We start from the raw sequence: 15,990 nt of genomic DNA, 5'->3' as shown, positions 1-15,990 counted from the left end.
GCTAGTGTACCCACCCAAATCTCATCTTGAATTGTAGTTCCCATAAATCCCCATGTATTGTTCAAGGTACCCCGTGGGAGATAATTGAATCATGGGGATGGTTACCCAGATGCTGCGGTTCTCGTGATAGTGAGTTCTCGTGAGATCTGACGGTTTTACAAGGGGCTTTCCCCCCTTTTTCTCGGCACTTCTCCTCGCTGCTGCCACGTGAAGAAGGATGTGTTTGCTTCCCCTTCTGCCATGATTGTTAGTTTCCTGAGACCCCTCCAGCCATGCTGAACTGTGAGTCTATCAAACCTCTTTCCTCCATAAATTACCCAGTCTCTGTATTTATTAGCAGTGTGAGAATGAACTAATACATTCTCCTAATGTAGTATATATGTGTTTGCTCATTTGTCACCATCTGTCCATCTCTAGTCTCTGGAATATGAGATCTGTAAGAATAGGGACACCTAGAATACGAGATCTGTAAGAACAGGGACATTGTCTATATCAGGTGTTCATGGCTCAATCCCGGCACCTAGAACAGCATGAGGCACCTGACAGGTGCTTGACAGACATTTGCAGGGAACATACGTGCATGAACCTGCATGTGTGGGAACAGGTGTGTAGGAGCATGGATTGTGGACATGCGTGTATGTGCGTGCATATGTATGCCACTGTGTATACATAGCTTATTGTGTCTTTGCAGTGAGGTTTTCAAACCTCTGTCTTGTTTCCAAGATTTCCTGAAGACACCATCACAGTCGAGTGGTCTGCCTGGTACTGAGCCACCAGACCATCCAGCATGTCTTCACCCACGTGGACAGGTGACAGGGGGCTCTGAGCATGCCCCAGTGCACCTTACGCACCTGTGAAGGTTGAGAGCCCCAGTGTGGCTCCTGTGGCACTGCCCATGGCCAGGGAGATGCCTCCTCAGTGCCCTGACCCTCGGTGGAGGACTGGCCAGCGTGTCTGCCAGCTGGGTGTCCACACAGGTGTGCTGCACTCAACGGGCAAGTCGGAAACAAAGGAAAACGCTGTCTGAAGGAAAAGGCAAAGCAATTTGGATTTCTGCGAGGAAATGAGACTGCATGTGGCACTGTAAATACCCTTGCTGTTGAACTTCTCGCTCCCCCCAAGTACACCCTTCATATTGACATGTCTAGAACCTTAAACTGAACCAAGTTGAAAAGTGAGATTAATTAGGGCTGAGTTAACAGTTAACACATACAATGAAATATTAAATAAGGCTTACTGAGCAAACAAGAATATACAGAAGTGGAGGAGACAAAGAGGATATTAAAAATGCAGACAGTGATGAGGCAGATAGCTGGGACAAATAATGAAAAACAGTAAAGGAGATAAGGCAGATACTGGAGGAGCAAAGAGTCTCTGAAATAGATATCGGTATTGAAAGATGCTAAACACGCTTCTAAAGAGACTTTCTAGCCGACACAGGGAGCTCACTGATGGATGAAGTAGAAACATTTTTAAATGGAATCAAACAGGGCAAAGCGGGAGAAGAAAAAGAAGTAGGTAAACCAGTAAATTAACTTTTCTCACGTGTGCTATGTACTATTTGTGAGTGAGCAATGAACCCTGTGACTCCCTGGAGGAGCCGTGGTGGGAAGTTTCGCTGTGATGAAGTAGAGGTGGTGCCTTTGGACCTCTTCTCCTGAACCTGCAGGGAGAGGCGCAGAATATTCACAAGGTGAAGATGCAACAATTCAAATGAGTGTCCAGGTTTTCAGGGTGGTTGCTAAACCCAAAAAGACCAATAGCTTCGGGCAAAAGACTGCAGAAAGACCAGCTTTACATTTTTACGGAAGCAATGGGAAATTTACCCTGTAAGCCTTGAAAAATTCCCGAAGGGATTCCTATTCGTTCCTGTGGATCCTAATGGGCCAGCATAGACCTGTTACCCAAAAGAGGATTTATCTGCATTGCACACTCATTCGGGCAGGCAGGGAAGTCAATGCCACTTTTAGATGTTGGCAGAGCATGAACCCTGTCCCTTCCCACGCCCTCCAAAGGCTGTTACACAGAGATGCCCACTTCTGGACAGAAGTGATTCAAGCAAGACGAGAACCAAGACCACAGAGGATTTTGTGCATGTGGTTATTTCAATATTTAATTTAAGTGTATGCATGAATGCTCAGGATAAAAATGCTTGGAGTGTACCTTAATTTCATTAAAAATGTATACATTATTCATCTCCTATGGACGGTCCACTATGTAACTCAGAGAGCTGAGGGGTAGAAATATATTCATTCATTCACTGTCTCCTTAAATATTTACTGAACACTTGTTGCACGTTGAATAAGTCGTTGTTTTAGGTTCCTCATGGTAGCTGTGCAGGAAGGGTGCAGAGTGGCCTGAGGGGCTATTGGGAAATTCCACCCTGGGTTGAGGGTTCTGGGAGGGCTCCCTGGAGGAGGTGGTGTTGGACTACAGCGATGGGAACATGAAGGAGCTGGAGAGAGATTTGGGTGCCAGTCAGCACACAGAGAAAGTCAGGCTAGGCGAGAGTGAGCCCCGCAAGCTGAGAGCTCAGCCTGAGAGCATGGGAAGCCATCCAGGAGCTGAGAAGCCAGGTTGGGTCTGACCCCACTGATTCACATTCCTCTGTGGGCTTGGGAAAGGCCAGAGACAGGGCCGCAGGTGGGGGCTTTGGTGAAGGGAGCGAGAGTGTAAGCCAGTGCCACGTAGAGAGGACAGACGCAGGGATGCCAGCCAGGGTGCCGTCGGCCAAGAAAGGAAGGTCCAGCAGGCACAGTGTCAGAGGAGGGTCCCAGAGGAAGGCACCAGGGACAGTCCTGGCTTCTTACCTCGGCCACTAGGCAGATGGTGATGCTCTGAGGGTGATGTGCCCACAGGGTGGGAGGGAGGAGGAGGGGCCTCCCCCTGCAAGCTCCATTAGAGGGGGTACACATCAGTGGCTCCCCACCGCCCTCTGGAGGAAGCTGAGAGCACAGAGCAGTTGAGGCTCCTGGGTGTCCCTGGTCCCTGCTCCACTAAGTAGCTCCCCTGTTCCTCGCCTAATCTCCATGGCTGGGCGTTCTGAATCCACGCATCCAGCTCCCAAATGGTTCACAGGCTTCCAGCCCAGGCCATGTGTATGTGCTGTCTCCCTATGGGAGCAGGCTCCTGTCCTAGCCCCACATACCTGCTCACAGCTCTGCCCTCAGGTTAAAGCCCCTTCCAGGGTCAGGGTCCCAACTGGGAACCCCCATTCTGGGCTCTGCAAATGCCTCCCAGCATTTACCCCTCAAAATGTCACTGTCCGAGGGTCTTGACCTCTGGCTTGTGAGCTCACAGAGGGCAGCGCCCTTGCACTCACCTTCCTGTTCACCTGCAGGGCCGAGCATTGTGCCGGACATAGGGGTGAACAGGCACATGCTTCCCACCTGTCGGGGAGATTCTCGCTCTCCTGGCTCTGCCTCACCCCTGGGGGCTCTGCCAGGTCCTCAGAACCCTGAGTCCAGGGCAGGGCACGGTCTCAGGTCTTGGCCTGATGATGTAGTGCAGGCTCTAGGCCCCAGGAGGGACGTGGCACTTCCTGCATCAACTCTGTCACTGGTCTCACCAGGGCTTCCCTCCCCAAGCCTCAGGGGCTGTGGGGTACCCCATCCTCTCCACAGAACATGTGCATGGGCCTCCAGGAGATGGTTAATAGAACGGAGAGGTTTTAGGGAAGTTTATTTCTATAGCTCTTACATTTATTTATATTTATCAAATACGTACCCATCACTAAAATCTCTTTGGAGCATTTTCAAAAATTAAAGAATTGCATCTAAAAATACTGACCTTGATGTTCAGTGTGCATGGGTAACTCCCCAGGCCCAGCAACATCAAGAGGCAGATGTGACAGCAGCCGTGGCTGCTCAGGGGACCGGGAATGCAGGAAAGGGGTGGCTCTCAAATAGTCTTGACAAGCGGCTGAACATGACTGTGTCAGATTTGGAAAGTGCAGCCTGAGAATTTGAAATCCATTCATTCCCCACCCCCCAACCATTTTTTCATGTATTCATTCATTCAGCACACCCTGAATGAACACTCTTTTATTTGATACCTATCCAGGGACACTACACAGGCCCGTGACCATCACACGCCCAGCCACGTGGTGTGCCTGAGCAGAGGACTGTTAGCAGATGGTTCACTTCCACCCTCCATGATAAATGCTGAGAAAAGAAAGATCAAGGGCTTCAGAGCCCATTGGAGGGAATTCATACAGCCGGGGGCCCAGGAAGCTGCTAAGGAAACTGCCTGCATGGCAGGGTGACCGTGACCATGGGGAGGGGCAGAAGGACCCAGAGGAGCTGAGGAATCCTTGCTGTGGAAGGCATCATATGAGCTGCGTGAAGTCAGAGTCAAAAGCAAACCTGTCTCTTCTTGACAGCGGGACCCAGGAGGCAGGACAGCCTGCCAGAGAGGCTGAAGGAGGTTCTCTCGGGCTGGATCCCTCGACAAGAAAAAGGAAGAAGGTCTCCCTGATTCCCTCGCCAACAACAGCTGGTCTTCCAGAAGTCAGCGGTCTCTTGTCCCTTGTCTTCAAAAGCCTGTGGAGCTGGAGGCAGGCAGCTGAGGTCAGGAAGAGAAGGTACAACCCAGTCCAGGAAGGTTGAGTCCTCGTGAACCCTCAGGGCTGGGGTGAGGGGCCAGTGCCCGGCCCAGACACCAGCACAGCCTTGCAGTGGGAGTTGATCTCAGCAGATGGACGGGCACTGCGGGGTCAGCACCGCAGTGGCCCCTTGGCCTAATTTGCCCACCTGAAGAGCTGCCAGGTCTCCAGTGACCCTAGTATCATGGCCAGGAGAGGAGCAGGGTGACCTGAGGGTACAGAGAAGGTTCTGCTGTAATCAAGTTCCCCTGCCTGGTCAGAGGGCTCAGAGGTTTGAGAGGGGAGGGATTTCCTTTTAAAGCTGCAGGATCCCTGTGGGCCCAGAGGGAAACACAGCCATTGTGGGCATCCTGTGGAGGGGAGTGACCAGGAGCAGGACGAAGATGGAAGGTGGGCGGAGCCCCCACACGGGCTTCAGGTCACATTGGACATGTCCTCAGCAAGCGTCACCTGGGTGGTGACGAATGGGGGAGGAGAACAGACGGAATGCGGAGAGTAGCAGTGTGAAGTTGCACTGCCTGGTCACCACTCGAGATACACAGGGTTTGCTCTGCCTGAGGAACCCACGCTGGCTGCAGACATGGGGCAACCATGTGAGAAACGTCAGACCCAGGCCCACTCGCCTTCCATATGCATCTTAGGGACGGGGATGCCTGCGCCAGCAGCAGCCTTGCTGCCCCTGCATCCGCCAGTGCACCTGCCAGGGCAAAGCCAACAGGCAGTGCCAAGGACCTGAGGGAAGAGGCGGGCTTCACTCCGAGGCAGGGCACAGACACCAGACCATGTGGAGGGGCAGCTGAAACAGGGCCGGTGACAGCAGCCGCCGGTGAGATGTGCCAACCAGTGATCCTTGTTAGTTTGCCATTGCCATGGCAAGACCCAGAAGTTACTGCCACTTTCCACAGTAAAAACCCAATGACCCTGAGGTTTCTGCTCCTTTTCTAGAAACTTCTGCATAAACTAACCCTTAGTTAGCATGTAGTTAAAAGTGGGTATAAATACGATGCGGAGCTGCCTCTGAGCTGTGCTCTGTTCTGGGTGCACTGCTCTCCTGGGGGCAGCCCCTCTGCTGCCGCTGCAATAAAAGCTGCTAACAGCACCCGCTCACCTTTGAATTCTTTCCTGGGCAAAACCAATAACAGACCTGGGCTAAGCCCCCGTTCTCGGGTCTGCCTGCCCCACATCAGACCTGCCCAGGGTTGCCCCACCACTCCTAAAGGAAGATAGGAAGGGGAGGTGGCAGCCGCCCAGCCGACCCTTCAGATTGCCCAGCCCCAGCTCCTCTGCATCCTGGAAACCTTGCTCACACGGAGGGGCAGGGCAAGCCCCAGCGCCTGAGTGCCCACAGGAACCTGGGGGAGGGCTCCTGAGAGGTGGCCAGGCAGATCTGGTGGCCGCTGGGAACCTGGGGGAGGCTCCTGAGAGGTCGCCAGGCAGATCTCGTGGCTGCCGTGTACCTGGGGGAAGCTCCTGAGAGGTGGCCAGGTAGATCTGGTGGCCGCCGGGAACCTGGGGGAGGCTCCTGAGAGGTGGCCAGGCAGATATGGTGGCCGCCGGCAGACTCTTGGGTTTGGGCCCCTCAGCCCACTGCCTGGTCAGGCCCCTGCTCACCTGAAAGCACAGGAACGGATGTCAGGCTTTGAGTGTGGAAGCCACGTGTGCAGGCACCTGGAATGGGAAGCAGCTCCCAGGCCTGGCGTGAGGCCCCTGGCATCTCCCACAGAGGGGAGCAGAGGGAGCCTCTCCTGGGACCCCACTAGCTTTGCTTCTGGGCCCTGTGCTCTTGTGTGAGTCTGTGTGATTCTGCCAGATTCCGCCTTGCTCTGCGCTGGTCTTGCCTCAGCCACGCTGGCCTCTGGAATCCAGCCCTCCGGCAGCCACCCCTCTGTCTGGCATCTTTCTTATCCTACCTTTTGTTTCCACCCAATGACTGTTCTTTCCCTCCTGGAAGTTACCACCAGGACACCTCCAAGCCCAGCCCCTCTCTGGACATCACTCCGCTTTACATCATTCCTGCTGTGGTCTGAAGGTTTCTGTCCCCTCAAAACCTATTTGTCGAATCCTTGCCCCAAGGTGATGGTATTAGGAGGTGGGGCCTCCGGAGGGTGGTGAGGCCATGGGGCGGAGCCCTCATGGAAAGGATTAGTGCCCTTAAGGAAGAGGCCCAGAGAGCTCCCTCACCCCTTTCTCTGCAGGAGGACACACGCAGCACCAGCTTCTATGGGGCACTGGCCTCAGCCGATGCTGACTCTGGTGGCACCTTGACTTCCTGGCCTCCAGGACCGTGAGAAATGAATTTCCATGGTTTATGTGATAGGAATTTCCATGGTATTTTGTTACAGCAGCCCAGGCAGACTGAAACAATTCCCGTGCTAGCTGGAGAATCAGAAGGTACGTTTGCTCCTTAAAAACACCTTCAGTGGCACCAGCTTCACCCCACGGCACCTGTTCTCATCACTCTTTCAGAGGCTGCCCTCACCTCCACAGGCCTTGAATTGTTAAGAGAATTTAGCCACAAACCAGGCAAGAATCTTTCCTACTTTTCAGCAGCCAGAAGGCTTTGTAGTTAATATTCTTCTTTAAAATTCAGTAATTATCTAGTTGCTACCAACCACAGAGAAAAATATGCATATTAAAAAGTCCATAATTACATAATAAGCACTTACTGTCAATGGTGTTCTGCTGCCATGCACTCTCTGCCTCCTTTATCTTAAAAAAATTCAAAAACAATTACCACAAACACTAACATAAATCAAGCACCACGTGTCAGGTTAATGCAAAATTACGTGTTTGCTTTGAGCACATAGATAAGTTCTAATTCAGACACTGTCAGTCCTAACCACAACCACATAGGATCTGTGGCCCTCTCGGGATGGCTGGGGAGCTGGAAACACCTCGGAAAGGCTGAATGACAAAGGAGTCAGGAGGACACCCGAGGAATCACCTGCTTGGATTTGAAGCTGCCAGAGTGACAGGTAATTTGGGGAAGGTCTGTAGCCTCCCTGAGTCTCAGTGTCTTCACAGGGAAGATGCAGTATTTACCTCATAGAGGTTGCTGTGGAAACTATATACCCAGATTTCACCACAAGAACAAGCAAAATAAGAGAAATGGGGTGAAAAACGGCACCTCGTCCCAGTTCTCTTATCGCTGAGTCATCACATGACCCAGTCCTTCCCAGGGGGTACCAGTGAAAGTGCCTCTGTGAATCCTGAGAAAGTCCCTTTCACGGGAACACGTTTGGCCGGCCCTTGCCTTTGCCCTTTTCTGTCCTCTGTGGAGAATGCGGATGCAATGCTGGAGGTGCAGCTGCTGTCTTGTGTCTTTGAGGCAGCCTAGAAATGACCGAGCAGAAAGATTTGAGGAAGCCATGTCCCTGATGGCACCCTAGAGCCAATAGGCCACCCTGGACTGCTTCCCCCTTGATCATCTTAGTAGTTGAGAAAAACAACCTGACATTGTGCTTCTGTCTCGGGAATTGCTCTTACTTGCATGTTAATGGAAGGTTGCTATCCAGTGGGCGTGCAATGTAGAAGCTGTTATTATTTTGAGGCAGGAATGATGTCATCTTGAGTTTTTAACATCCTAAGCCTGTGACCTAGGCATGGGGAGAAAATCAAGTCAGGCTGGGCGTTCTGGGCTTCTCGCTGCTGAAAAGCCCTAGGGAGTCACCCTGCTTCCACTGATGGTGGACAAACCCCACTGCTGGCTCCAGAGATGTCTCCTGATTCTTAGCTCAGAGCGTATTCCTTCCTCCCTGACCAAACCTTCCGAGGAGCCCACTGGCTCTGGGGTGAGATTTGCGTTTGGTTTTGAAGACGCTGAGCATCAGTTCCTTTGCATACCTTGCCTGCGTGTTTCCCTGCACAGGTGGGCTGGCCGCTCCTCCTGCCCATCCTCGCCAGGGCTGATCTGCCCTGAGTCGGGGGCAGTGCTCAGATGGCGGCTCTTTCTGTCTTCTGCATTTGTCCTCCCCTGGGTGTTCCTCCAGTGTCATGTTGTCTCTCAGAGCCCTGCTCAGGACACCAAGTGCCTCCCTGCAGCCCTCTGGGCAGCAGAACTGGGCCAGGGCTCAGCTCTGGGTACTGGAAGCTACCACCTGTCCACCATTCCTCCCAGCATGCAACACAAGCATGACCGTGTTTCACGTCTGCCATGGCATAGGAACGGTGGAGGATCCCTAGTCGGACTTGATCCAGGGAGCACCCCAGGGAAGGGAGCTAGGAGCATAGAGGGCAGAACAACCTCCACCGGCCTTCAGCCTCCGCTCCTCCAGGTGCCCAGCGAGCAGCCTTAGGCATCAGAGCACCTGCGAGGGCTTCCCCATCTGCCCTCAGCCCTCCCCAGACACCCACAACTTTCACTGTTGATTGGACCTCAATCCAACGCCCCACTCAAACGACCTCCCCCAGGACGCTTTCTACCACGCACCTCATGCATCCTCTTCCTGGACTTGGCTCTATTTTTTTATTGACCATCAGTCACCCCGACTTGCGTTCATTGGCTCCATTTGTTCAATACCTCAGTCCACCACCAGAACCGGAGCCACTCAGGCGGGAATTTGGTCTGTCCCTGAGCTTGGAAGGTCACATGGCTCTCAGTTGTTTCCCAAAGAATATTTGTGAATAAGTGGAGAAACGAATGAACATGTGAACAAATGAATGAATGTATAAAAAGTACTTCCTCCAACTTGCTGTTCTATCTCTACTGCCCTTCCCTGGCCCTTGCTCCCCAGCTGTCCTGGGTCCACAGCTCCCCTTCAGTTCCCCGTGCCTCTGTGGAATATTCCACTGCCCAGGGCTCCGCTGTCTCCAGCTGTCCTGGGTCCACAGCTCCCCTTCAGTTCCCCGTGCCTCTGTGGAATATTCCACTGCCCAGGGCTCCGCTGTCTCCAGCTGTCCTGGGTCCACAGCTCCCCTTCAGTTCCCCGTGCCTCTGTGGAATATTCCACTGCCCAGGGCTCCGCTGTCTTCAGCTGTCCTGGGTCCACAGCTCCCCTTCAGTTCCCCGTGCCTCTGTGGAATATTCCACTGCCCAGGGCTCCACTGTCTCCAGCCTGCCAAGGCGTGTGTGAGGCTTTCCAGTGGCGCTGGGGATGCTGGCTCTGTACCCACTCCCAGCACACTCTGTCTCTCTCTCCCTCTGCACCGGGTGACTTTAAACTCCAAGTCCCTCACCGTGACCAGCACTTGGCCAGGATTCCTGTTGAATGGATTGATGAGTCAATGATAAACAGATGAAAACAATTACAATAGAATTTCAATAATGGCTTAAAATCCAAGAATAGAATGATTTTTTAAAGAATCCCACAGCCAGGTTCTGTGTATGGGAATTGAAACCAGGGCCAGAAAAGTAATAAATAAACAAACAAATCTGTCTTTTGATTCTTCTGCCCTGGAGGCAGCTTGCTAAGTCCCTGGACCCTGCAGTGTTCTGCTAATTTGCTTCCCTAAAGCTGCCAAGCATGGCCTGGCTGCAGTGACACGGCCGGGTCTGCTGTCACCTGGGTACCAGAGATGCAGGCTCCAGAAGCTGTTTCCCTCCCCAAAGCAAATGTGGCCCACGCCGCTCTGACTGTGCCAGCACCAGGAGCAGAGGTTGCTTCCAGCTATGGACTTCGGCCTCTCGCTAAGGGGAAGACTGGCTCCTGGAATGCAGTGCCTGCCAGAATAGTCTACACCGTTTTGCACTGGAGTGGTTGTGACAATGGTGGGTTTGGGAGAGAAACGTACCGCCCTGTACAGCTCTTGCCCTCAACACACCAAGAGCAGCTATCTTCTAGCCTGAAGACTTTTCAAAGATTCATTGTGTGTGTGTGTGCGTGTGTGTGTGCACGTGTGTGTGTGTGTGTGCATGCACACATGCACCACTGCATAAAAATGAATCTTTATGGAATTCAGATTAAGAAGCTCTCCCAGGCCACAACTGCCCTTTTGTCTGGTCTGTAGAGCTGAGGGTTGGTATCCTGAGAAGGCCAGGACCTCAAGTAAAGATGATAAAGGAAGCGGGAGAGGAGGAGGAGCTGGGTGTGAGAAAGTGGAGACCCGTGGGAGGGACAATGGAGAGTCCCAAATGGGACTGGGGTCTGGAGAGCAGTGGAGAGCCCCCATGGCCACCATCAGTAGAGAAATACAGAGAGCAACCAGCACCTCTGTAGGTGGGATGAATGAATGGGTCTTAAATTCCACAGGGGCCTCCAATCGGAGCCCCAGGTCTGCTGGCTGGATGAGCAAGATCACAGCGTGGGGGGCTGAGCTCCCCCAGGGGCAAAGCGTGCAGTTGACATCTCCATTGCTGGCCTGGTGACCACAGAGCGGCCTCTGCGACACGGCGCTGGGCTGAGGAGTCCAGGTGGCTGCAGGGCTTGGGGGCGGGACCACACAACTCAGCTGTCTCATCTCCTTCCAAACTTAGTCTCAGGTTTGGCGTCCTCCACATCCTCACCAGGTATCAAATGCTTGTTAACGTCGCAGCCACCATGCGGCGATCACGGCGTGTGTTTTCATCCTCCGGATCGCCTGTGAGTCTAGCAACGGCCCATTTTATTTTTCAGTCAGAAACCTGAGAGGCGAGCACTGAGTCACTTTTCCAAAGTCACCGAGTGGCTCAGTTGAGGGGCCAGAACTAAAACCAGGGCTCGGGCCAGTCCCTCCACCTCCGCCTTCCAGCCAGAGTGTCCAGGCAAAGCAAGAGTAACGTGGAGAAATTCCAGTGACGCGCGTAAAGCAAAACATGATCAGATTAGAGAAATGCAATTCCCAAATAAAGATTATCCGCAAAGTGACGCAAGGAGAGAAAACCAAACCGCATGGTCTCACTCATAAGTGGGAGTCGAACAATGAGAACACATGGACACAGGGAGGGGAACGTCACACACCGGGGCCTGTCGGGAGGTGGGGGGCTGGGGGAGGGAGAGCATTAGGAAAAATATCTAACGTAAATGATGGGTTGATGGGTGCAGCAAACCAACATGGCACATGTATACCTCTGTAACAAACCTGCACGTTCTGCACGTGTACCTCAAAACTTAAAGTATAATAATAAAAAATAAAAATAAAAAAGAAAGGGAAATTAAATAAGAAAAAAAAGGAAACTCCGGTACGTTATAAGAACATACCTTAACACATCCTCCAGACAGTCCAGTGCTCTTGGTTTCTCTCGTGTCCGACGTCACATGCTAATTTTTGTGCCTTACATGTCACAGAAGCAGTCATAATCACCCTCATCACTGTGGGGCCTGGTGGGGCAGAGACGGAGGGCCCTTCTCATCTTTGGGAGATGCTGAAAGGCCAGTGCCCACTGGCCCTAACATTTCATGTCCACCCCCGTTTTCCTGTAGAAAGACAGAGGAAACGGGACAACGACCTTCAGGGTCAGCATTTGGGAGCTGCCTGGCGGCAGGCGAGGACCCGAGGCATTAGCGGCGTCCTCAGCTCCTGGGCCTGCTGAGCTCTGACCCACCCTTGGGTGGCTCAGAGGTGGCCGGTTCACTTCGAGAAGCCCAGAGAACAGATTCTTCCTGAATGAGTCTCAGAGAACTACCTGCATCCTGGCAGCTTCCCTGCAGCTGGAAGTGGAGGCGGGAGGAGACCCAGGGCCAGGAGTCTCTGCAAAGTGTTTGAAGTGGAGGCAGGAGGAGACCCGGTGCCAGGAGTCTCTGCAAAGTGTTTGCCTTCTTCACTCCTGATAGAGAAAAGTTCAGATGTGATTGTGGTTGGAGGACGTCCTGTCACACCACACGTGTTGGCTCTGGGCTCGCATGGCCATTCCGGAGACGTCCAGGGTACTTCGGGGCTTGCCCTTTAGCCTTCAGAGAGCTGCCTGGGAAGTGCTCACCTTGTGCACAGCTTCGGCCTCTCCCGCTGCAGGATTCCCCTCCTCCGGCTCCCCAATCCTTCCCACCCAGAACCCCTCTTCTCCTTCTCCCCGCCCCTTCCCACCCCCTGGCCCCTCCCACTCCCAGCATCCTCTCTCCCACCCCCGGCCCCTCCCACTCCCAGCATCCTCTCTCCCACCCCCTGGCCCCCACACTCCCAGCATCCTCTCTCCCACCCCCTGGCCCCTCCCACTCCCAGCATCCTCTCTCCCATCCCCTGGCCCCTCCCACTCCCAGCATCCTCTCTCCCACCCCCTGGCCCCTCCCACTCCCAGCATCCTCTCTCCCACCCCCTGGCCCCCCCACTCCCAGCATCCTCTCTCCCACCCCCTGGCCCCCCCACTCCCGGCATCCTCTCTCCCACCCCCTGGCCCCTCCCACTCCCGGCATCCTCTCTCCCACCCCCTGGCCCCTCCCACTCCCGGCATCCTCTCTCCCACCCCCTGGCCCCTCCCACTCCCGGCATCCTCGCCCACCCCCTGGCCCCTCCCACTCCCGGCATCCTCTCTCCCATCCCCTGGCCCCTCCCACTCCCGGCATCCTCTCTCCCACCCCCTGGCCCCTCCCACTCCCAGCATCCTCTCTCCCACCCCCTGGCCCCCCAACTCCCAGCATCCTCTCTCCCACCCCCTGGCCCCTCCCACTCCCGGCATCCTCTCTCCCACCCCCTGGCCCCCCAACTCCCGGCATCCTCTCTCCCACCCCCCGGCCCCTCCCACTCCCAGCATCCTCTCTCCCACCCCCTGGCCCCGCCCACTCCCAGCATCCTCTCTCCCACCCCCGGGCCCCCCACTCCCAGCATCCTCTCTCCCACCACATCCTTCCTTGCTTCAGTCTTGCAAACCTTTTTTTGCATCATTTCTTTTGTGATGACTCAAGTTTTTGTCTTGTTGATACTTTTTATTTCTTGTCTTTAATATTATTTCTTATTTTCCTGTTACATATTTATTTTTTGTACTATTCCAGTTTTCTTTGGGTCTTTTCTTGGTGTAACGGTTATACCTCCCACGGCTGATCTCCTCTGGATACTCACGTTCTGTGTCTATAGCTCATACACACACACACAACACACACACACACACGTATTTGACCTTTATTTTTTGATATTGATTTCTGTGACGGAACAATGTCTGTGGAGTCCGTGTTGGGTCCGAGGAGAGACGGAGCGTGCCTTTATCTCCCACCTCTGTTTCACTTCTTGCTTTTGTCAAAATAGCCTGGGATTGTGGAGGCATTGTTTACTTTTCAAAAGGGCCATTCTCTAGACTGTGGAAAATCAGTCCCTTTCAGCCAGGGCCGATAGCTTTACACATAAACAGCTACGCCTCTTGCAAGACCCCAAGGGCATTTATTTAGCTTGATTGCATACAGGTGTCTGGCAGGAGGAAGATGCATTGAATTTTTAACTGTCAGTTAAAATAGAGAGTATTGAACTTTCTATTTTGGTAGCCTTTCTGAGCAAGGTCAATACCATGTTATTTCAGTCTGGATCTGAAGGTTGGTGACGTCTGTCACCTGTCACCCCCAAGCTGATATTCATAATCCAGGCAATTCTCTGTCTGGCAGGAGAACACAGGAAACGCGTCCCCTCGGCCTCCCTGATAGTGGGAGCCATAGGAGAGAGGCCCTGGGTGGGCGGGGAAATCAGAGAGGACTCCGGATCATACCGATGGGGTCTGTGCCCTGGTCCTGGAGCCTGCCAGACAAAGCTCTCCAACCCTGGGGCCTTGCCAGCAGCAGGGGCCTCCGCCTGGTTACTGTCCAGCAGGGGCACCATGGCCAGCAGGCCTGTGAGGCAGGCAGGACTGCAGGGGAGGGCTGGACTTCAGGCCATCAGGAAACTCCACGCATCTCAGTTCCCTTGTTTGTGACGTGGCAACCTTGATGGGACACCCCATACATCAAAGGTCTGGCCCTTGCCACTCAGTCTGCACACGCTGGGCCTGGCTGCAGCTCCAGGAAGGCTTCAGGGAGGAGATGGGTCCGAGCCTGAGCCTGGCCCTGTGTGAGGACTGGGACGGAGCCCCCCAGAGTGCAGAGACCCTGAGCCCAGGAAGGCTGGCGGCCTGAGGGGGCTCCATGCTGGCCCGTGGGGATGCGTGTGAAGGTCACACTTATGTGGGGCAACTGAGGGGAGGGGACAGACTTTGCATAGACTAAAACCCGGGAAGGACAGGCAGGAATGTCACACGCGGAGGTGATGTTTTAGCCTGGAGAAAAGGGCTGCCCCTAGAGGTCTCTGAGCTGCAGACCGAGTGATGACAGTGGCCCTGTTCCCACAGTGAGACTCTCCCAGGATCCCACAAGAAAGCGTCCTCTCTGTGAGGTCACTGCCTCCCACCCACACCCAGGAGCCAGGCCCCTAAGCAGCAGTCCCCAAAGAGTGGCCTCTATGTCACTGTTGCTCCCCAGCAAGCCTCACCCAGGAAGCCAGGAGGAGGCCTTCTAAGGAGCTGGGCGGACAGACCGCCAGGACTGTTGGCTCCATTCTCTCTGCAGGCGGCCTTCGCAATGTCTGACGTTAGAAGTCACTGTCCAGGTAGAACCACCTAGGAGAGGGCGTGGCATCCACTCAGGAGCAGGGAAAGGCCATGGGGCAGCGGGCTGCTGAGGAGGGCAGGCGTGGGGAGGAGAAGACCCTGATCTGGCCACCCCAGGCCCCCTGTGACTAGGAAGGAGTTGAACTAGGGTCCTGCCTGCTGGGACACAGCCCTTGTGCCTGCCAGAAGGTGAGTCCCATAGCTGGGTCCATACCAGGAGCCTCCCAGGGGCTAGGACTTCTTCCAGAAGATTGGGAGAAGTGAACCTTTTGATTAGTCATGGAGGTGTGGGGGGCTGAGTGGGGTGCTGATCTCGGCAACCCAGCGTCTGTCTGCACCATTTCCATCCAAGTTGCCCGCTGCCTCTAAACCCGACGTCTTCAAGTCTGACTCGGGCCCGCTGCCTGCCACTCCTAATCCTCCTGGTTCTTCTACAGCAGGTGAACATCACCCACATCCCCCAACCCCGAAGTCCGAGTCACAAATCCTGGGACATCGACTCCTCCCCTCCCGAGCTTCCTCTGGATCTGGAGGGGATGGCCCTGAACTGGAGAAGGGCCTGCCACGCTCTCCCTGTCCTGTTCCTCTATGCACAGAGCGTGTTTCACTCTTCAGGTGCCTTGGCCAAAAGCAGGGCCTATCCCAGGACTGTCCAGCAACCCCTGAGGTCTGCAGGTCCCACACTCCTCTGAGCTGCCAGCGTCTGCCTGGGGCCAGGTCACCATGGCCTGCCTGAGAGGGACGCAGGAGGGAGCTTGGCTGGGTCCCCTGCTCACCCTGTGGGCCTCAGAAGCTCCAGAGCCCCAAGTCAGACAGTCTCCTGGGAGCACGCTGAATTGGGGCTTGTAATAGTTGTTTTTTTTTTTTTTTTTTTTTTTTTGAGACTCCCTCTATTGCCCAGGCTGGAGTGCAGTGGCACAATCTTGGCTCACTGCAACCTCTGCCTCCCAGGTTCAAGTGATTCTCCTGCCTC

General features: G+C 54.2%; 1 long non-coding RNA gene across 4 annotated transcripts; it reads right to left on the bottom strand.

Annotated features, from left to right (window-relative positions):
• Nucleotides 1-2,026: 2,026 nt before the first annotated feature.
• On the bottom strand, nt 2,027-12,701 carry LOC129052760 (uncharacterized). 4 transcript variants are annotated; one of them, XR_008517917.2, is made up of 10 exons: nt 12,438-12,701; nt 12,144-12,284; nt 11,719-11,934; nt 10,751-11,262; nt 9,033-9,803; nt 8,090-8,199; nt 7,731-7,936; nt 7,270-7,312; nt 4,752-4,812; nt 2,027-4,549 (listed from the first exon to the last, which is right to left on the bottom strand). It is a non-coding gene; the product is annotated as an uncharacterized LOC129052760 (long non-coding RNA). The 4 variants fall into 4 exon arrangements; XR_008517918.2 differs by lacking the exon at nt 10,751-11,262 and having other exon boundaries at nt 2,030-4,549; XR_008517914.2 differs by lacking the exons at nt 9,033-9,803; nt 10,751-11,262 and having other exon boundaries at nt 2,037-4,549.
• Nucleotides 12,702-15,990: the final 3,289 nt, after the last annotated feature.

The sequence above is a fragment of the Pongo abelii genome, chromosome 23, assembly GCF_028885655.2.
Source record: "Pongo abelii isolate AG06213 chromosome 23, NHGRI_mPonAbe1-v2.0_pri, whole genome shotgun sequence".
NCBI lineage: Eukaryota > Metazoa > Chordata > Mammalia > Primates > Hominidae > Pongo > Pongo abelii.
This window is presented reverse-complemented; position numbering and strand designations above follow the sequence as displayed.